Here is a 23,748-nt window from a genome sequence, read left to right as displayed (position 1 = left end):
GCGTCGCCACAACAAGGTAAAAGTATTTGCAAATCATGGAAACTAGAATCCTTAATGTACACGACAAAGTAAACCTAAACGGGCTTTTTTCGCAAATGTTTGATCCACCACGTCATGGTAATGCCTTAGCCATGATGCGGGAATTAGAATATTTATTTTGGCATGAACATTAAAATCAAGTGAAAATTTATCTTGTTTTCAAAGCATCTTGAAATTCCTTAATAGGAGTTACGAGTCATTAAATATAACCAAAACACTGAAGAGAGGTCTATCAGCCCAATAAAAATTTAGCAAGTATTTGTTGTCCGGTTTTGCCAACTTTTCTTCCATTTCAGCTCCATTCTCCTCATTTTGCATTCCAGTTCCGACTTTAACTATCATTTTACATTTCAAAGAATATTAAGTATCGTATATCTTAAAATATAACATTTTTATTCAAATTTATTAAGATAATGACCTAAAATATATACTAAAATATGACCATATCATTAGTCGACAATCTTCCCTCTATGAGAATGCTCTGTAGTCTAATACACCATTAGAGAATGTTCAACATGATAGGAACCCAATTAACCCGCCTATTATCCACCCTTACCCCAAACATATGACAACCCATATGAAGCACTCTTATAGGACACCAAAAACTTATCTGACACATCAAGCAATGTAGGGACATAATTTGAAGTTAAATATTGTTAGTTTGTTACAATAGTACATATCACAATATTTCCCAATACTTGTTACATGAACTTGTTTTCACTATATTTCGAGACGAGTTATATGTATTATCCATTTTGTTATGTCATTTCTGTCAAACAAACATAATTCTACATGTAATAAGTGATATTTCTCAACCTATTAGTTATCAACCATCAATCACAAAATATGTTCAACAAACTAAATAATTGTTGAAACACCATCATAATGGGAAAAAATTAACATAACGAGTTTGAATTAAATGGTACTTAGATGGTCATTTCTTTTAAGGTTTGTCCCAAATTTTTATGTAGGTTAATAAAATACCAAATAAGTGATTTTTTGTTATAACAATCATTTTCAACCTGCTCCAACTTGATCTACCAACACCTTTCAGTCTTTTTTTTTTTTTGAATGTTGAATATTATACATGAATGCTTCAAATAACCATCCAAATGGGTCCATAGCTAAGTGGTAGAGCATTTGACTGCAGATCAAGAGGTCACCGGTTCGAACCCGGTTGGGCCCTTTGTTTGAATTTGTTTTATACACCTTTCATATCTCAAATCAACTGTCATTTACTGCTTACGAAAACTAGAAATGTTACATAAACTATTTTAGAACTTATATTATCTCGTTCATATAGAAACATAAATATATTCCTCTAATTTATTGATTCTAAAAATATCATTGATTACAAACATTAAATTACAACCTCTTATATCACACATTATTATAATTGAAAATAAAGTCTTGAATATTTGTACTTATTATATTCTTTATTCTAAAATTATCATTGATTACAAACATTAAATTACAACCTCTTATATCACACATTATTATAATTGAAAATAAAGTCTTGAATATTTGTACTTATTATATTCATCACTTTGATACCAATAAAAATTTTACTACGAATTAAACTTGACCTAGTTTTCATTAACCCAACACCACATAGACTTCTTAATCTATCAATCCCTATTTCATTCATATTCATTCTCCCTGATAACACCAAACAACTAGTGTTATACTCGTCTGTTGGTTGGGTTGACGGATTTAAAAAAAGAATCGGTTTTATTTTTACCAAACGAATGTAGTTTCTAATGTAATAATTAAAATTATTTAGATTAGTAACAAAATGTATTTCTTACTCAACAAAAATACATTGTCATAAGGATCATCAAATGTGTTTTCCTTGTGCATGGTTGAAGTAAGAAATAAAACTCCTAACCGACAAATCATTACCAATAATCAACCCCCTGATATGTACGTTTGTTTACAAAGTTATTCATGTTTTGTACACAATGTATTTGGATCAATGTACATTCGTTGAAGTATTTATTATAACATCTTACTTTCAAGTACATTGATATTTTTTCCAGATTTTAATTTTTTTTGTAGACTATAAATTACCCTGGTTTATTAATGAAAAAACATATTACATATTATATTTTATTTTATAGCATCAACGTGAGGTTAATGTTTGGCTATTTTGACTACCAGAAAAATTAAAACGAACATGTTCGAAACATTCTAATATAATGTAGTTTTTTGGATGATATTTCTATTTTACTGTTAATGAATAATGATATTTAATTGGGATCTCCCCTTTGAAAAAGTAAAATGTTTAATGTTTTTGGGAGGTCCGATTACAACAACTTGAAGAAAAAAATTTGATGGTCACTAACCCGCCAAATAAATTCATAATTTCAACCAAACTTTCAAACATTTTGTCCAATTCATTAATTGATGTTTGACAGTCGTTAACCCACAAAAAATATTCACAATTTCAACCCAACTTTCAAACCAATAATCACAAAATCCATAATCAAATAATTGTTGTTTGAAGCTATTAATGCACTTGAAGTCTTAATTCATTTGAAAAGTAACAACATAGAAGCATAAAAAGATATACTTTTAATCCAAGTAATTAGAGTTGGAAAAATTTCAAACTTGTTTGTGAGAATGCAATAAAATATAAATTCTAGGGACACGAGGGCATTGTTTCTTGATTCATGTTTGGTATTCCTTGTATGACTTGAAAGACTTTTAATGACTGAAAAAGAAAAAGCAAAGAAAGGAGAGATTTTGATTCCTTTCTTATTTGATTTCTCAAGCTTGTATTAAATAACAAATAAGCATTGGCCAACAGACAAATGAGGTGTTGTCAAGAGAAAAAGTGATTTATTTTTTACAGATCGTATTCTATTCTAATCTCATTAATTAAATATATAAAATAACCAAGATAAATATTAATACTTGCTACGAAAATTTTAAAGTATTCTTTTAACTAAAAAGAAAATAAACAAAAGTGGGATACACATATAATTGCTATATACTTTCACTAGGTTTAAATACGTGGAAACCGCAGTAAACAAAAGCACTATCCAAGAGCACAAGGTTGCTTTATTTTCATATCTCCTAGCACTTGCAACTCTTCTTTAAAACCTTCTTTTTCTTTATTAAGGCCTAAAATGTGCAACCATGACCCAACTACATCAAGAGGACCTCCCATATTTCTTGGTTAGTCAGTTTATTTCCTCTCATATTTTGTTTACATCAGAATCATTCCAATATATTCAAAGTCTCCAAAATAACAATAAAAATGCAAAATAATTATTAGGACATCAACAAATATAGGAATAATTTGTTTATAAAAAAAGATTCAAATTTGAATAATAAGTTCTATAAAATCAAATGCAATATGTAATGCTAGCTAGAACTTTAAGGTCCTTTATCTAAGTGTTCATAACAATAACTTTTCATTAAGTTATATTATCTTAAAATAACTGAAAATACATTAAGGGTGATGGATTTTGGTAATCAAATTAAAACCTTTAAGTTTGCATGCAACCTAAATACAATCTATTTTTTCTCTATTGAACGTATAACTAAGTACATCAAAAACAAAACCTGGGAACCCTAGGGTATTTTCGAAATTAACATTAGAGGGTTTAAAATTACATACCTATTAGTAGTTATAACGAGAAACAAGAATTCTTCTTTGTTGATCTTTTGGAATCAAGCACTAAAAGTTTCGTGCCTTTAATAGAATCACACCGAAGCTAGCAAGAGAACAAATTAGGAGAGAGGAGATGGATTGTCGTCCAAGGCTTGTGGAGGGAAGGCATGGATGAAACCAAGGGCTTGGGGACTCCTTATATAGTTGAGGAAACTTTGTGCCAAAGCTTGGGTTCAAGGGATAAACCTTAGATTTCCTTGCTTGGTGACCAAGCAGCACAATCCCCTTGTCCAAGAGGCGTTGGACGAAATCTCTTAGGGTTTCCCTTTAGATCTTTGTCCACCTCATTCCATGAGGATCTAGAGCCTTCCTTAAATAACAAAACAGACCGTATACATTTAATTATCCAATTAATCCTAAAATTAATTACAATAAATTTCTGATTAATTATTAATTAAATAATATGATTTCTAATTAATATATTATTTTTATAACACATTAACAAACCATTTATTTAATTTATTATTCACATAATAAATTAATCTCTCTCTAAAACAATCACGTCCAATTGCTAGGTTTGACGACAACCCAAAAGGACTGTGCCATTATAAATTCAAGTATATATCATTTTTAGTTATGGACTTAGAAACCTAATCCAACAGTCTCCCACTTGGATAAGTCCATAACTATAATTGGTAATATAACTTCTGAATCGATCAGCAAATTATAGCATCCAAAAGTCGTTTTTTGAACACGAAACTGGTCATTACGTGTCCTAAGATAAGTGATCATACAATCCTTCATTCTGCAAGATATCTTCGGAACATGAGACATGCAATAGAATGAATATCATTTTCCATTACATTGTCTCCTGATTTCTGATTTGTGATGATATTGGACTTCTAATCGAACACATCAATTTAGTCCTGGCTGGGCCCAACACTAAAAGTCAACACCAAATCACTGAGCGGCCCAAAGATATCGCATTTTCCATTAGCGTAAAAGGAACGAATAAACTTTGAAGCATATGCTTGCATTTTTTACTCATCAAATCATGCATGACAATACGTTTTATAATTTCAATCTACTGATGCGTTTACACATTACCGATGTACAACCTACTTATAATATATAACTCATATATCTTCGTTTCAAGATCATAAGACATTATTATCTCAGAATTAGCCATGATAAAATCCAAGAAGTAATTCTCAAAGCGTAGGTTTATCCAATACTTAAATCTTCATTTCTTAGAAAATATGAATATTGCAGTAATTCTATTGCTATGTCTAATTCCCTTAGAAAATCTACAATTTAATTCTTGACAGTCTTCAACCACTACTTACTTCCTAAAGTATGAGCGACTATGGAGCTTTGAATAATCGAATTATTCAGGAAGTAAAACATGCAAAGTGAAACACAATAATAAACTAATTAACTATGGTCTCAAAACTATTGAATATAAATAAAAACTCTTATTATTTAATCACCAAAATAATTTCGACTTTACTCATTGTATAATAAGTCTTGTAATCAACTCACCACTTTCATTGGTCATGCCATGTTATAAACATGCATACTATGTCTCTTTCTAGTTCATCCTTTATGAACAGATCACCTGGACACTATTCCAAAGATGCTCATTTCACAATTCAAAATTCTTGTCACTGTCTAAAAATGAATTAGAATTCCAACCTTACATACTGAGGGTTCAAAGTCATAAAGACCAATCCAACTATACTATAGAATGTCCCATTAGAACTTTGTTACTTGAAACAATTCCATGATAATGAATATTAAATTTCAAGGTACACTCCTTGAACACTTCCCTTGCGGTAACATCGTGACATTTCTAGGTATCATATTTGAGAAATTCATGTTCCTTAGAAGAGCAACTAGACAAGTTGGATGCCCAACTCGGCGAGTGGAGTTTTTTTGCCGTGTGGGTTTAGTGACCAACTCGTTGAGTAGAGATACCAACTCGGTGACTTGGATCTGTTTGGAGAAACCTAAATTTTCTGGGTTTATGTCCTATTTAAAGAGCCTTAAGCCCTCATTTCTGCATCCATTTTCTCCACAGATCCCTGTGAGAAACCCTACATCGGTTCCATCCATTGAGAGAGAGAGAGAGAGAGGGAGAGAGAGAGAGAAAGAGACTATTTTGGGTGTTCTTGTGCAACTTTGGAAGAAAAATTGGACAGAATCTTGGCTTGGTCTTTGGAGGGACGTTTGCATCCAAATATTCTCCAATGGTTAGCTTCTATTAGAGGTAAAAAATGCTAACTTGATCATTCTATGTGTAGATCAGAAAAGCAAACTGAATGATTCCCAACATGAATTCATTCTAGAATACTTGAAATTTTCATTCCATTTTAGCTTAATGGCCTTGTGGTTGCCTTTTAGACTCTCAAAATAGCATATCTGAGATTTATATTCACAAAAACCAAACTAGGTTTAAGACATATCACTAGGGTTAATTTTTGGCTTAGTTAATAGGTTTTAGCGTCGCCACAACATGGTAAAAGTATTGCCACATCATGGAAACTGGAATCCTTAATGTACACGACAATGTAGATCTAAACGGGCTTTTTTCGCAATTTTTTGATCCACCACGTCATGGTAATGCCTTAGCCACGATGAGAGAATTAGAATTTGTATTCTGGCATGAACATGAAAATCAATTGAAAATTTGTCGTGTTTTCAAGGCATCTTGAAATTCTTTAATAGTAGTTACGAGTCATTAAATATAGCAAAAACACTAAAGAGAGGTCTATAAGCCCAATAAAAATTTAGCAAGTATTGGTTGTCCAGTTTTGCCAACTTTTCTTCCCTTTCAACTCCATTCGCCTCATTTTGCATCCGAGTTCCGATTTTAACTATCATTTAACATTTCAAAGCATACTAGGTATCATATATCTTAAATACAATAATTTTATTCAAATATATTAAGAAAATGACCTAAAATATATACTAAAATACGAACATATTTGTAGTCGATAATCTTTGGTCTATTAGAATGCTCCCTAGTTTGATACACCATGATAGAATGTTCAACTTGATAGGAACCCAATTAACCTTCCTATTCTCCACCCTTACCCCCAACGTATGAAAATCCATATGAAACACTCCTATAGGACACCAAAAACTTATCACAAACATCAAGTAATCTAGGGACATCATTTCATGTTAAATATTGTTAGTTTGTTACAATAGTACATATCACAATATTTCCCAAGACTTCTTACATCAGATAGTATTCACGATATTTCGAGACGATTTATATGTATTATCCATTTAGTTATGTCATTTCTGTCAAACAAATATAATTCTACATGTAATATGTGATATTTCTCTACCTGTTAGTTATCAAGCATCAATCACAAGTTATCTTCAACAAACTAAATAATTATTGAAACACCATCATAATGGGAAAAAAATTAACATAACGAGTTTCAATTAATTGGTATTTAGATGGTCATTTCTTTTAAAGTTTGTCCCAATTTTTTATGTAGGTTAATAACATGCCAAATAAGTGATTCTTTTGTAAAAATCATTTTCAAACCGCTCCAACTTGATTTATCAACACCTTTCAGTGTTCTTTTTTTTTCTATTGTTGAATAATAAATCAATGCTTCAAATAACCATCAAAATGGTTCCATAGCTCAGTTGTAGAGCATTTGACTGCAGATCAAGAGGTCACCGGTTTGAACCTGGTTGGGCCCTTTTTTTGAATTTTTTAAACCCCTCTCATATGTCAAATCAACCGTCATTTGCTTCTTACGGAAACTTAAAATGTTACATTAACCATTTCAGAACTTATATTATCTCATTAATATAGAAACAAAAACATATTCCTCTAATTTATTGATTTTGACAATATCATTGATTACAAATATTAAATTACAGCCTCTTATATCACAAAATATTATAATTGAAAATAAATTCTTGAATATTTGTCATAATTATATGCATCGATTTGATACCAATAAAAAGTTGACTACTCATTAAGCTTAACCTGGTTTAAATTAACCCAACACCGCAGAGTCTTCTTAATTCTCCCAGATAAAACAACATAATTAGTGTTATACCCGTATGTTGGTTGGGTTGACGAATTTAAAAAAAAAAAAAAAGAAGAATCTGTTTTATTTTTACCAAATGAATGTAGTTTCTAATGTAAAAATTAAAATTATTTAGATAAGTAACAAAATGTCTTTCTTACTCACAAAACATACATTGCAATAAGGATCATCAAATGTGTTTTTCCTTGTGTATGGTTGCAGTAAGAAATAAAACTCATAACAGACAAATCATTACCAATAATCAACCCTATGATCTGTACGTTTGTTTACGAAGTTATTTATGTTTTGTACACAATGTATTTGGAACAATGTACATTCGTTGAAGTATTTATTATAACATCTTACATTCAAGTACATTGTTATTTGTTCCAGATTTTAATTTTTTTTTTTGTAGACTATGAATTAGCCCGGTTGATTAATGACAAAACAAATGACATATTATATTTTATTTTATAACATCAACGTGAGGTTAATGTTTGGCTAATTTGACTACCATAACAATTGAAACGAACATGTTCGAAACATTCTAATATAATGTAGTTTCTTGGATGATATTTCTATTTTACTATTAATGAATAATGATATTCGATTGGGATTTCCTCTTCGAAAAGCAAAATGTTTAATGTTTTTGGGATGTCCGATGACAACATTTGACTTGAAAAAATGTTTGATAGTCTCTAACCCACCGAATAAATTCATAATTTCACCCACCCTTTCAAACATTTTGCCCAATTGATTATTTGATGTTTGATAGCCATTAACCCACCAACAATATTCACAATTTCAACCAAACTTTCAAAGCACTAATCACAATATCCATAATCCAATAATTGTTGTTTGATATCATTAATGCACTTGAAATCTTAATGCATTTAAAAAGTAAGAACATAGAAGCATGCAATGATATACTTGAAATGCGAGTAATTAGAGTTGGAAAAATTTCAGCAATGCTTGTGAGAATGCAATAAATAATAGATGCTAGGGACTCGAAGGCATTGTTTCTTGATTCATGTTTGGTATTCCTTATGTGACTTGAAAGATATTTAACTACTTGAAAAAAAAAGCAAAGAAAGGGGATATTTTGAGGGATATTTCAAACCGCTCCAATTTGATCTATCAACACCTTTCAGTCTTCTTATTTTCTAATGTTGAATAATATAAATCAATGCTTCAAATAACCATCAAAATGGGTCCATAACTCAGTGGTAGAGCATTTGACTGCAGATCAAGAGGTCACTGGTTTGAACCCGATTGGGCCCTTTGTTTGAATTTTTTTAAACCCCTCCCATATCTCAAATCAACCATCATTTGCTGCTTACGGAAACTTAAAATGTTATATAAACCATTTCAGAACTTATATTATCTCGTTAATAAAGAAACATAAACATATTCCTTCCTCTAATTTATTGATTTTGAAAATATTATTAATTACAAACATTAAATTACAGCATCTTATATCACAAATTATTATAATTGAAAATAAAGTCTTGAATATCTGTCCTTATTATATGCGTCGGTTTGATACCAATAAACAATTGACTACTAATTAAACTTAACCTGGTTTTCATTAACTCAACACCGCAAAGACTTCTTAATTCTCCCCGATAACACAACATAACTAGTGTTATACCCGTATGTTGGTTGGGTTGACGAATTTAAAAAAAAGAAAAAAGAATGGGTTTTATTTTTACAAAATGAATGTAGTTTCTAATGTAAAAATTAAAATTATTCACATAAGAAACAAAATGTCTTTCTTACTCAACAAAAGATACATTGTCATAAGGATCATCAAATGCGTTTTTCCTTGTGTGTGGTTGAAGTAAGAAATAAAACTCATAACAGACAAATCATTACCACAAATCAACCCCTTGATTTGTACGTTTGTTTACGAAGTTATTTTTTTTTTTTGTACACCATGTGTTTGGAACAATGTACATACGTTGAAGTGTTTATTATAACATTTTACATTCAAGTACGTCGTTATTTTTTCCAGATTTTAATTTTTTTTTTGAAGACTATAAATTAGCCCTGTTGATTAATGAAAAAACAAATGACATATTATATTTTATTTTATAGCATCAACGTGAGGTTAATGTTTGGCTAATTTATAACATCAATGTGAGGTTAATGTTTGACATATTATATTTTATTAAAACGAACATGTGCGGAACATTCTAATATAATGTAGTTTTTTGCATGATATTTCTATTTTACTATTTTTGAATAATGATATTCATTTGACTTGAAAATATATTTGATGGTCACTAACACACCGAATAAATTACTAATTTCACCCAACCTTTCAAACATTTTGTCCCGTTGATTATTTGATGTTTGATAGTCATTAACCCACCAACAATATTCACAATTTCAACCAAACTTTCGAACCACTAATCACAATATCCATAATCCAATAATTGTTGTTTGATATCATTAATGCACTAGAAATCTTAATGCAATTGAAAAGTAAGAACATAGAAGCATACAAAGATATACTTGAAATCCGAGTAATTAGAGTTGGAAAAATTTTAGCATTGCTTGTGAGAATGCAATAAATAATAGATTCTAGGGACTCGAAGGCATTGTTTCTTGATTCATGTTTGGTATTCCTTGTGTGACTTGAAAGACTTTTAATGACTGGAAAAAAATAGCAAAGAAACGGGAGATTTTGAGTATTTTCTTATTTGATTTCTCAAGCTTGTATTAAATAACAAATAACCATTGGCCAACAGACAAATGAGGTGCTGCCAAGAGAAAAAGTGATTTATTTTTTACCAATCGTATTCTATTCTAATCTCATTACTTACATATATAAAATAACTAAGACAAATATTTATACTTGTTATGAAAATTTTAAAATACTCTTCTGACCAAAAAGAAAATAAACAAAAGTGGGATACACATAAAATAGCAATATACTTTCACTAGGTTCAAACACGTGGAAGTCGTTGTTAACAAAAGCACTATCCAAGAGCACAATGGTGCTTCATTTTCAACTCTCCTAGCACTTGCAACTATGCTTTAAAACCCTCTTTTTCTTTATTAGGGCCTAACTCTTGTCACTGTCTAAAAAATATATTGGAATTCCAACCTTACAGGCTGAGGGTTCAAAGACTTAAAGACCGAGCTAACTATATTACAGAATGTCCCATTAAAACTTTGTTGCTAGAAAATATTCCATGATAATGAAGATTAAATTTCAAGGTACACCCCTTGAACACTTTCCTTGTGGTAACATCCTCAAATTTCCAGGTATCATATTTGAGAAATTCATGTTCCTTAGCAGAGCAACTCGACGAGTTGGATGCCCAACTCGGTGAGTGGAGTCGTTTTGGCCGTATAGGTTTGGTGACCAACTCGGTGAGTTCGAGCTGTTTGGAGAAACCCTAATTTTCTGGGTTGGTGTCCTATTTAAAGGTCCTTAAGCCCTCATTTGCGTATCCCTTATCTCCAGAGAGCCCTCTGAGAAACCCTAGATTGGTTCCATCCATTGAGAGAGAGAGAAAGAGACTATTTTAGGTGTTCTTGTGCAACTTTGGAAGAAGATTTGGAGATCATCTTGGCTTGGTCCAGGGATGGACATTTGGATCCAAAGATTCTCCACTTTTTAGCTTCTTTTAGAGGTAAAAGATTCTAACTTGATCATTTTTTGCATAGATCAGAAAAGCAAACCCAATGATTCCCAACATGAATTCGCTCTAGAGGTCAGTGGTAGAGCATTTGACTGCATATCAAGAGGTCACCGGTTCGAACCCGGTTGGGCCATTTGTTTGAATTTTTTTTATACCCCTCTCAAATCTCAAATCAACCATCATTTGCTTCTTACGGAAATTAAAAACGTTACGTAAACCCTTTCAGAACATATATTATCTCGTTAATATAGAAACCGAAGCATATTCCTCTAATTTATTGATTCTGAGAATAATATTGATTACAAACATTAAATTACAACCTCTAATATCACACATTATTATAATTGAAAATAAAGTCTTGAATATTTGTCCTTATTATATGCGTCGGTTTGATACCAATAAAAAGTTGACTACTAATTAAACTTAACCTGGTTTTCATTAAACCAACACCTCAAAGACTTCTTAATTAGTTAATCCCCATTTCATTCATCTTCATTCTCCCTGATAACACAACATAACTATTGTTATACCCGTATGGTGATTGGGTTGACGAATTTTTTTTATAAAAAAAATCGGTTTTATTTTTACCAAATGAATGTAGTTTCTAATGCAAAAATTAAAATTATTTAGATAATTAACAAAATGTCTTTCTTTCTCAACAAAACATACATTGTCATAAGGATCATCAAATGTGTTTTTCCTTGTGTATGGTTGAAGTAAGAAATAAAACTCGTAACAGGCAAATCATTACCAATAATCAACCCCATGAACTGTACGTTTGTTTACGAAGTTGTTTATGTTTTGTACACAATGTATTTGGAAAAATGTGATGGGTTTTATACAAACAATCTTATGTGTACATGCAACCCTAGCATTGGATCTATGTTTTCACTATTAGATATACAACATTATGAACACATAATAAAACCCTAAAGATGATTTCTATTTTCGAAATTAACTAAGAAGGTTAGATTACATACCTCTTGTTGTTATATTGTAATAACAACTTGAATCTTCAAACCCTAAGTCTTGAAAGCGAGCACCACAAGTGTAGTGCCTCTAATGGCTCACAAACACCACAAGCAATTGGAGAAGATGTAGAGGAAGATAAGAGGTATAGAATTTCGTTCCTAGGAACCCTTGGGAAGGCTTGGACGAATTCATGAGCCTTAGGGGTCTTTATATAGGTGTATATATTAGGGTTTCAGTCCTTATCATTATCTAGTTGCTTGCCCACCAAGCAAACCATAAGATAAGCCTTGAATCCTTATCATGGACGATTTTAAGGATACATATCCTTTAGATTTCATCCACCCATATTCCAGGATAATCCTTACTCTATTTTGCAACTATCATATTGTAACACCCCGTTCTTTAAATGTTTAATTATGAGTCCCTGAGATTTAAGAGGAAGGGTAATTCTGGTCCTTTTACGAGAAATGAGTTTCATCCGAGAAGGTTTCGGGCTGGTATATATGTTACAAGCATTGGGCTTCTCGTCACCCCCGTATGAATGTTAAGTTATTTGGGAGTGGGTTTAGATTAGAGGAGTAGCGGTGTTTTGAAGTTGATCATTGTTTATAGCTCTTTGTGGATTAAGGGAGAAATGGTCCCATACATGCAGGCATGCATGCATGTAATTATTTTGAAGTCTGGCTGGGTACGCCCAACATAAGCTGGACGTACGCCCAACGTAAGGGAGCCATAAGTTGTGGGTGGCCAGGTGAGTACGCCCAACGTACCAGGGAGGTACGCCCAACGTACTCTTAGAAACCCCAAACCCTATTTTAGTGTCAGCCACTATATAAGGAACATGTTGGTTCACCCCTTAGCCTCCTTATGCTCATCTTTAACCTCAGAGAAACCCTAGATCTCGTGTCCTCTCTATTATTGGGTGTGTTTGACCTTGGAAAACTCTTTTTGGCAAAAGAAAGGCTTGAAGGAGAAAAGAGAAGTTGTCAAGGAAGAAGAAGAACGTGTGGAGCTTGTAGATATGAAGAGATACCATCCTTTGGAGCTTGTTTGAGGTATAAAGCTTCTTGCTTGACCTTCATATTGTATAGATCTATGTATTTTGAAGCTTTGTCACCATTCTTGTCCCAAAAGTCCTCACCTTGTTGCATATTTCGATTTGGTCAAGATTATCTGTCCTTTCAGACCTTTAGAGAGGTCTTGAGTGAGAAAAATGAGGTCCCAAGGGCTGTAGTTGTGCCATGTGTGAGATATATAGGTCTTAATGGATTAAGACCTTGGATTATGAGCTTAAGGACGTCCCAAGTGATAAAGGCTGAGACTTTAGGAATAACAATAATATTTGGCCTATGGATCTGAAGTTTGGGCTTAAGAGCTTAAGCCATTAGGAGGTTAAAAGGACTTATTGAGTAATGCAGTTCCACCCCGCGTAACCCTTGATTACACCCCGTGTAGCGGGCCAAAGCTCCGATGCTCATTCGCGTTTCATTGCAATATGCCAAGCGTACCAAGGAGGGTACACCCAGCGTACTCCTCCTGTTGGACTTTCATTTTGGGCTTTGAGTTTGGGCCGTTGGTGGAAAATTGGGTATTAGGCCAAGTCTGGGAATTTATGGATAGAGTATTTTGGGCCCAATTATTGTTTTGGACATTGGTTCTAGGCCCATTTGGTGAAGTGGGCCCAATTTGGTAAATTGGGCCAATGTTGGACTTCGTATGAGATTTGGACTTTGGTCTTGGCCCAATAAGTGGAAGTATGAATGACCTAATGCTTATTTTGTTATGATGGTTAGTTCGGGTTTTGCGGTGAGTTGGTGGTTCGAGAGTCTGCTTCTTCAGTTCAGAGTATCGGCATTCGCGAGGTGACTTATCCTCACTATATCGACAGGGTCTAAGGCACCAAGGCCGACCCTTTTATTGGATTGAGATTTGGATATGGATGTTATGTTATTGCTTTGATATGTCTGCATCCTGGTAGCTAGGATGGTATATGCTAGAGACCTGGTTAAGGTCGATTTCCCGATATGTATAGTGATGCTATGCTAGCGACCGGTTAGGTCGGTATCCTGGTTAGGGTAATGATATGTTATGTGATCTGTTTGATCGGTCTGTTGAGTATGAACTGTTATATGATTGTATGTTATGTGCACATGATTGTTTGGACTGGAGTTGGGTTGAGGCGGGTCCTGCTTTGTGCTGTAGGCCAAGATACCCAGGGCAGACCGGTTGTTCCGAAGGCCCAACGAGCGGTCCGGATAGGCTGTAGGCCCCACGAGGGCGAACCAGACATGCCGAGGCTCAGAGAGTGGACCAGGCCGACTGAAGGCCCGATGCGGACCAGTCATACTGTAGACTCAGAGAGTGGACCAGGTGGGTTGAAGGCACGGTGCGGGCGGACCAACCACACTGCAGACTTGAAGGACATGACTGGACACGGAGGGTGGACTAAAGGCTGATACGGTGGACTAGTCACACAGTGGACCCGATATGCATGGCTGTTCTATGTTCTATTGTGTTATGTATGATATTTATGTTATGGGCCGGAAGGCAATACGTTTTGGACCGGAAGGTCGTAGCCTGAAAGGGATTATATGTGGTTGGTATTTTGGGGGTATCTCACTAAGGTTTCGGGCTTACAGTTGTGGTTTAAATGTTTTTCAGGTTCTTCAGGAAACCGTGGCAAGGCAAAGGCGTGATCGTACCGCTCCTCGTGTTTATGTTTATGGCATGATTCTCGGAATAATCTGATAATAAATGTATTGAAAACCTTTTTGTAATAACGTTATTAAAATGGATTGTTTTTGAAAAGTTCAAATTGTGTTGAAATTTTTTGTTGTTACAAGTTGGTATCAGAGCCTTGGTTTGAGTGAATTGGAGGAACATTCATGTGAATCCAGTCTCAAATCAAGGAGAGTTTTCAAAAAAAGAATTTCAAATGGTTTTCAAATTAAGTAAAAAAGAGGACACGGAGGTACGATCAGCCGGAGCTAGTAAGTAACCCCAAAATACCGTACATAGTAATTGTTTTCGAGCTTTGATAGAATAGCATGCTAGTACAGTGCTAGGGATCTTCAGGATTTCATGATAATGGTACCTGTTTTATGATGTCTGCTAGCCTAGGGTTTCCCTCTGTATGAGATTTCCAGTGTTCCTCTAAGAGTGAGGATCGAGCGCTTGCTATGTATATTTGTCACTAGGGTGTTGTGTTCATACAAATATGGGTAGGTTTGGAAGGTAGTATGGGCCCGTACTACTGAAAGCACATGACCCATACGCGTATCAGGGAAACCATGACCTCTAGGGTTGGGTTGAGAGTTGGTTCTCGGGATAGTGGGAAGTGTCTGAGGTTTTGTGGTTTATTTTCAGTATGGAGATTTCGAGGCATGCTGGGAGTGGATCCGGGTCAGGATCGGGTGCAGGAGAGGGAGTTCCAGGCGGTTCAGTACCACCCAAGGTTATCGGTCAGATGAGTACGCGTGAGTTGGATGCGAGGATTTGTGAGATCCTGCATGATGAGGTTGTTGCATTGTTCCGGGCCGAGCTACCGGAACTGTTTGGGTCGATCAAGACCACCATGGTGGAGTACTTTGATGAGCGCTATGCGGCTCTCACTGAGACGGCTGCCTCTGCGGCTACAACGGCTGTAGTAGTGGCAGGGGGAGGAGCTAGTAGTGGTTTTCAGTATCGGAACTTCGATAATATGAAGCCTCCCATCTTTGATGGGGTTCAGGATCCGATCATTGCTATGAGATGGTTATCAGACGTGGAGGTGTGTTTCTTCACGTGTTCATGACGTGCTGATCAGAGGGTGAGGTGTGCTCTGAACCTGTTGAGGCTCGGGGCAAAGGATTGGTCGAGATTTACCACGAGGTAATACTCAGATGCACAGAGGGCTGCGGTTTCATGGGATCAGTTCAAAGAGATGTTCAACACTCGTTATGTTCTGCAGGTCGAAAGGGAGAGGTTGGCTCAGGAGTTCCTTTAGCTGAAGCAGGATTCGGAGTCGGTGATGGAAATCACCAGGATGTTTACTGAGAGGGTGATGTTTTTCCTTGAGTTCGCTTCGGAGTAGGCTCAAATGTCCCGATATCTGAGTATGCTAAAGAGATACATCAGACCGTTTGTGTCCGTGCAGAGGTGCGAGACCTTGTTAGAGTTGCAGTAGGCCGCCAGGTGGCGTGAGTTAGAGATTGAGTTGCAGTTACGTGAGCTGAGGCAAGCTCCAGTGCAGTCGTAGCCCGCGACGAAACAATCTAAGACCATTGATTCTAGGATGGGAGATCAGGGCAGCGACATTTGTGGAAAGTGTGGGAGGGGTCACACCAGAGTTTGTCGGTCCGGTGGTGCATGACGCAAGTGTGGAAAGGAGGGGCACTATGCGAGGGATTGTCGGCAGTCAGTGCCGGTTCGGGATTTGAAAATTTGTTATCATTGTCATCAGGTTGGGCACTTGAGGGTCAACTGCCCACAGCTTGTTGCAGGATCGGTGCAGGCTCTAGCACCGGCCAGTTTGAGGATCATAGGTGGAGGTCAGGGTGGAGCGGAGCCCCCAAGGGCTCAGGGCCGTGCTTTTCAGCTTTTGGAAGAGGAGGTCAGAGTAGTGTCGGATGCAGCTGCGGGTATGTTCCTTTCTTGATATCTTGTTATCTTGTGATTATTGTGGTGTGTTATTCTCTGTTGGTCATGTTGTATGGGTTTTTTCGTTTTGGTATCCGTTGTTCCTTGAGGGTTTGGTGTGGTTATGGGTTATTGTTTCGGGTTTTCGCTGGTTATCATTTGTAAGGGTTATTAGTGGATTAATGGCGTTGGTGTGCATGTCGAATAGCATCTGCAGTCTGAGGAGGGAATAGTTGAAGATTGAGTTTCTTTCGAGCGGGATGATCAATGTGGGAATGTATTTTTGCGAAGGTTTCTAGTGCTAGTGGGAATCAGTCTGCATGTAAGTGTTAAGTTTTGTGCAAGGTTATTTTGGGAGGTCGGTGATAGTGACCAGTGGTTGATAGTTAGTGACCTAAGTGGGGGAGAATTGGAAATTCTCCGGATGGTTATTAGGCCTGAGAGATTGATTAGCTGCTTGGGATTCAGCGGTATTTCTGTCAGCTGAGAGCAGGCTGGTATGGGTGAGTAGCAGGCGTGCGGGGTGGGATACAAACCTATGGCATTGATTGTGGAGGGTCTGGGATCAGGCTAGGAGCGAGTATGTATGATGGAGAAAGAGTTCGGAACCCCTAGAGGGCTAGAACAGTGTGCATGGGAGGATTTCCCGGAGAGATAACTCGGAATGATGGATGCTAGTTGAGCGGTCCGGATAGACTGAAGGCCGGTAGGCGTACCAGTCAGGCCGAAGGCTCGGGGGACAATCCAGCCAGACTGAAGGCCCTGGAGGGCGGTCCAGATTGGCTGAAGGTTTTGAGAGTGGTCCGGATTGGCTGAAGACCTGGTGAGGTGGTCCAGTCATGCTGAAGACTCTGCAGGTATTATTAGACCGGTTCAAGGAATTGGGTTGGGCATGTGGTGATGTGTTAGCATTCGGAGGTCTGGCCTCGGGTATTGATTGTGATTAGTGGAGGTGGTGCATGGACTCGCGAGTCCTTGCGAGCAGGTTCAGGTCTTATGTGTTGCATGGATAGCGGTTATGCTATAAGGGAATGTAAACTCTCGGAAGTGGAAGTAGCAGCACAAGGTTGTGATGGGAATGGTCCAATTATGGTCTTTAAGCAGCGAGATTACGGCAGTGGTATGGGATCACAACTGGGTTGGATGGTTGCTGAGGCTCTGCAGGAATGCATGGATGGAATTTTGGAATTTCCAGATAGATTTGTTTATGTGGTGAAAATGCATCCAAAAGGATGTTTAGAAGTGTCAGCAGTGTATCGGGGTTTTACTAACCCGAGGACATGAGAGCCAGTTTGGTGCGGTTATGAGATTGCGGTGGAGAACTCGTGGGAGTTGCTCTAGGGATGAAGCTTGTGTCATCCAGTCAGCAAGAAAGATATAATTTGGGTTTCGAATTTTGATGGTTGAGTCTTGTTTAGCCTGGCTCGGTGAATGTCACGCGGTGCATTGCAGGGATAGCTTCGGAGAAGAGTTGTCGTAGGCTTCGAGGACGAAGCCAAATTTAAGTGGGGGAGAAATGTAACACCCCGTTCGTTAAGTTTTTAACTATGAGTCCCTGAGATTTAAGAGGAAGGGTAATTCTGGTCCTTTTACGATAAATGAGTTTCATCCGAGAAGGTTTCGGGCTGGTATATATGTTAGAAGCATTGGGCTTCTCGTCACCCCCGTATGAATGTAAAGTTATTTGGGAGTGGGTTTAGATTAGAGGAGTAGCGGTGTTTTGAAGTTGATCATTGTTTATAGCTCTTTGTGGATTAAGGGGGAAATGGTACCATGCATGCATGGCATGCATGCATGTAATTATTTTGAAGTCTGGTTGGGTACGCCCAACGTAAGGGAGCCATAAGTTGTGGGTGGCCAGGTGAGTACGCCCAGCGTACTCTCAGAAACCCCAAACCCTATTTTAGGGTCAGCCACTATATAAGGAACATGTTGGTTCACCCCTTAGCCTCCTTATGCTCATCTTCAACCTCAGAGAAACCCTAGATCTCGTGTCCTCTCTATTATTGGGTGTGTTTGACCTTGGAAAACTCTTTTTGGTAAAAGAAAGTATTGAAGGAGAAAAGAGAAGTTGTCAAAGAAGAAGAAGAACGTGTGGAGCTTGTAGATCTGAGGAGATACCATCCTTTGGAGCTTGTTTGAGGTATAAAGCTTCTTTCTTGACCTTCATATTGTGTAGATCTATGTATTTTGAAGCTTTGTCACCATTCTTGTCCCAAAAGTCCTCACCTTGTTGCATATTTCGATTTGGTCAAGATTATCTGTCCTTTCAGACCTTTAGAGAGGTCTTGAGTGAGAAAAATGAGGTCCCAAGGGCTGTAGTTGTTCCATGTGTGAGATATATAGGTCTTAATGGATTAAGACCTTGGATTAAGAGCTTAAGGACGTCCCAAGTGATAAAGTCTGAGACTTTATGAATAACAATAATATTTGGCCTATGGATCTGAAGTTTGGGCTTAAGAGCTTAAGCCATTAGGAGGTTAAAAGGACTTATTGAGTAGTGCAGTTCCGCCCCGCGTAACCCTTGATTACGCCCCGTGTAGCGGTCCAAAGCCCCGATGCTCATCCGCGTTTCGTTGCAGTACACCCAGCGTACCAAGGAGGGTACGCCCAGCATACTCCTCCTATTGGACTTTCATTTTGGGCTTTGATTTTGGGCCGTTTGTGGAAAATTGGGTATTGGGCCAAGTCTGGGAATTTATGGGTAGAGTATTTTGGGCCCAGTTATTGTTTTGGACACTGGTTCTAGGCCCATTTGGTGAAGTGGGCCCAATTTGGTAAATTGGGCCAATGTTGGACTTTGTATGAGATTTGGACTTTGGTCTTGGCCCGATAAGTGGAAGTATGAATGAACTAATGCTTATTTTGTTATGATGGTTAGTTCGGCTTTTGCGGTGAGTTGGTGTTTCGAGAGTCTGCTTCTTCAGTTCAGAGTATCGGCATTCGCGAGGTGAGTTATCCTCACTATATCGACAGGGTCTAAGGCACTAAGGCCGACCTTTTTATTGGAGTGAGATTCGAATGTGGTTGTTATGTTATTTCTTTGATATGCCTGCATCCTGGTAGCTAGGATGGTATATGCTAGAGACCTGGTTAAGGTTGATTTCCCGATATGTAGAGTGATGCTATGCTAGTGACCGGTTAGGTCGGTATCCTGGTTAGGGTAATGATATGTTATGTGATCTGTTTGATCGGTCTGTTGACTATGAACTGTTATATGATTGTATGTTATGTGCACATGATTGTTTGGACTGGATTTGGGTTGAGGCGGGTCCTACTTTGTGTTGTAGGCCAAGATACCCAAGGTGGACCGGTTGTTCCAAAGGCCCAACGAGCGGTCCGGATAGGCTGTAGGCCCCACAAGGGCGGACCAGACGTGCCGAGGCTCGGAGAGTGGACCAGGCCGACTGAAGGCCCGATGCGGGCAGACCATTCATACTGTAGACTGAGAGAGTGGACCAGGTGGGTTGAAGGCCCGGTGCGGGCGGACCAACCACACTGCAGACTCGAAGGACATGACTAGACACAGAGGGTGGACTGAAGGATGATATCGCGGATCAGTCACACAGTGGACCCGATATGCATGGCTGTTCTATGTTCTGTTATGTTATGTATGCTATTTATGTTATGGGCCGGAAGGCAATATGTTTTGGACTAGAAGGTCGTAGCGTGGAAGGGTGTATATGTGGTTGGTATTTTGGGGGTATCTCACTAAGCTTTCGGGCTTACAGTTGTGGTTTAAATGTTTTTCAGGTTCTTCAGGAAACCGTGGCAAGGCGAAGGCGTGATCGTACCGCTCCTCGTGTTTATGTTTATGGCATGATTCTGGGAATACTTTGGTAATAAATGTATTGAAAACCTTTTTGTAATAACGTTATTAAAATGGATTGTTTTTGAAATGTTCAAATTGAGTTGAAATTTTTGGTTGTTACACATATAATTACAATTCAGCCCCTCTAGTTTAATTAATTACACTTGATCACAAAATTAGTTCCTAATTAATTATTGACCAATATTAATTAAACAAATATGATTTCTCCTTTAATATATTATTCTTATAACATATTAATAAATCATAATGAGCTCTTTCTCTATTATTTCTCCAGTTAAGTTGCTTTGGTGAAGGCAACCCAAAAGGACCATGCACAATCGGGTCAAGTATTTACCAAATATGGTTACTGGCTTAGACACTAATCCAACTGTCTCCCACTTGGATAAGTCTAGTAACTACAAATGTAAGTATACCTCGATTTGCAATCGTAGCTCTCAAAGACCCTGTCAAACTCTGATCTTATCAGTAACCTGTCCTTCAAATAAGGGATCATATATTCCTCGATTCTAGATATCGTACAGACACGAGACATGGATTGAAATTATTCTATCAGTCTATGTGTTGTTTCTCGATTTTTGATTTACGACGACCGACTAATTGAACAAATCAAATTAGCCCTAGCCCGGCCGAGCATTTACTTTTGTCATCACTAAATCATCGAGGGGCCCAAAGATATCGCTTTTATCCTACTTTGGGTAAAAGGAACGGATAAACTTTGACTCAATGTTTGCTTGCACTCACTCACCAAATCACACACAACAATAAGTTTTATAACACCGAGTTATCGGTGCGTTTACATATTATCAATGTGCAACCGATTCACAAGATACAACTCACACATCTCGGTTTCAAGAATATAAGATGTTATCGTCTCACCAATCACTCGTGATACAATCCATGGAGTGATCCAAGTGAGCATGGGTTTGATCTAATGCTCAAATTCATATTCATAAGCACTCATGAACGTTGCAGCAAACATTTGCTTATGTCTAACACTCTTTAGACAATCCACACACCAATTCATGACAGTCTTCATTTTTACCTACTTCCAACATATGAACGACTGTGGCCCGTTCGAATAATTTGACTATTCTTAATCAATTAAATTATTCAGGAAGTCAAAACATGCAAAGTGAAACACAAGAATAATACTAATCCCATGTGGCCTCAAACCTTTGAGCATAAGTAAAACATCTTTTATTTATCACCATATTGATTACTCATTATTTGTCGTTTCTGGTAATCGACTTCTTACTTGAATTATTACACTTGTCCCAATGTCCTAGAATGCACACAATGTTTACCTATGGTTCTTTCTTTGTGAAATAGATCAAATTGAACACATTTACAATCATTCTCATTTCACAACTCTAAATCCTTTTCCATAAGTGAAAGAATATCAAATTCTTGCTACTTATAGAATATGCTAGATTCTAACATTTTATGCAATGATCCTTTCGTAATGTCACCGCACCAAAATCACAAAGACTATTGCCAATGATATTACAGAGTCCTCTATCGGAGATTGTTACAAGACAATTCCTTAGATATGATGTCTCTTATTCAAAGTACATTCCTTTGAACATCCTTTTGCATAAAAGTTTCTAATCTAGACATAGATTTTCAATATTCAATTCCCAATATGGACACGCTTCCATATTTTCCATATGACAACTTATACTTAATAGAATCCTATCTATTTGTAATAATGTCGATATGGTACATCCAATATGGAATCATTTCCATAATTTCCATATGACAATTCATTCTTAATAGAATCTTTTCTATTCATAATATCGATATGGTCCATCCAATACCATGCTTCCAACTACTCACAAGCAGCCAATCCTCGTCGAACTTTGGATTGTCCTTTGATAGTTGTTTAATTATTTTGGTCAAAAACGGATTCTAGTCCTTTTTCCCTCTAAATGCGCTAAACAATTGGAAAATTTTAGAATGATCAAATATTATAGCATTTGCAATCGATCCTGTACCCGAAGCGTATGGGACATGATGAAAAATGTCTTACATAAAGATTTGATACTTTATCAATCTTTCGCCATAATGTTTTATTTGCTATGTTCTCAAAATTCGAATTGTGAAGAAGAATGCCGTAATCTTAATTGAAATTTTAAGAACACACTATGTACTTTTGACTAAATTTATAAACATTCCACAACCTAAGCCTTTAGATTTGAAATGAAGCATAATATTCTCTCCCTTAATTATAGCAAAACAACTATTCCATCTTTACAACTTGGCAAAGAATGACTCTTGTTTTCTATAATTAATATTGCCAACTTGCAATACTTTCCTTAATAATCATACAATCATAACATTTATGCTCCCACTATCATGATGATTAACATAACACTTATGCTCCCACTAGCTTCGACATGTATTCATAAACATCTTAACTTTCAGAAAAACAATACCTATTGAATTTCTTATGTCCATGTTTCTAATACTTAGTGCTTTTATAATCTTTTATCAATGCTTCTTGAACTTATACACCTTTGCCTTAGATAGTTCATATGTGTGTCTAAACAATTAAGACTAATTGCCAAACCTCACAGTTTAAATCATGGAAAGGGATACCGTAACCATAATCAGATTCGAGAATGCAATTTTACAATCACTATCTTCTTAAAATCTTTCTTAGTGAAAACATTTTCTCACAATCATTTTCATGAAGGAGGAAATCTTTTGACACTTAGATTTTATACGGTGTATGTGTTCCTATCCATGTGAATTTGTTAAAACCAAGGTTTACGACAAATTCAAACTCATATGGATCGAACTTTCTTAATCTTGATTTCTTGCCTTATGGTAGCACGGCTGCCCACCATGTTTTCCAAGTAGTTAAGCAACTCACCATTTCCTATCAATGTACTTTCCATTGATCAAGGTCCTTGCCTTTTATGCATTCAAATGAGAACTCATACAACTCACATGCAT

At 36.5% G+C, this 23,748-nt stretch overlaps 2 non-coding genes across 2 annotated transcripts; both read left to right on the top strand.

Annotated features, from left to right (window-relative positions):
* The first annotated feature begins 1,153 nt into the window (after nucleotides 1-1,153).
* Nucleotides 1,154-1,225, top strand: TRNAC-GCA (transfer RNA cysteine (anticodon GCA)). Its single transcript has one exon. It is a non-coding gene; the product is annotated as a tRNA-Cys (tRNA).
* A 7,700-nt stretch (nucleotides 1,226-8,925) lies between these two features.
* TRNAC-GCA (transfer RNA cysteine (anticodon GCA)) lies at nucleotides 8,926-8,997 on the top strand. The gene has a single exon. It is a non-coding gene; the product is annotated as a tRNA-Cys (tRNA).
* The last annotated feature ends 14,751 nt before the right edge of the window (nucleotides 8,998-23,748 follow it).

The sequence above is a fragment of the Lactuca saligna genome, chromosome 7 (genome assembly GCF_052625555.1).
Source record: "Lactuca saligna cultivar CGN05327 chromosome 7, ASM5262555v1, whole genome shotgun sequence".
Classification (NCBI taxonomy): Eukaryota; Viridiplantae; Streptophyta; class Magnoliopsida; order Asterales; family Asteraceae; genus Lactuca; species Lactuca saligna.
This window is presented reverse-complemented; position numbering and strand designations above follow the sequence as displayed.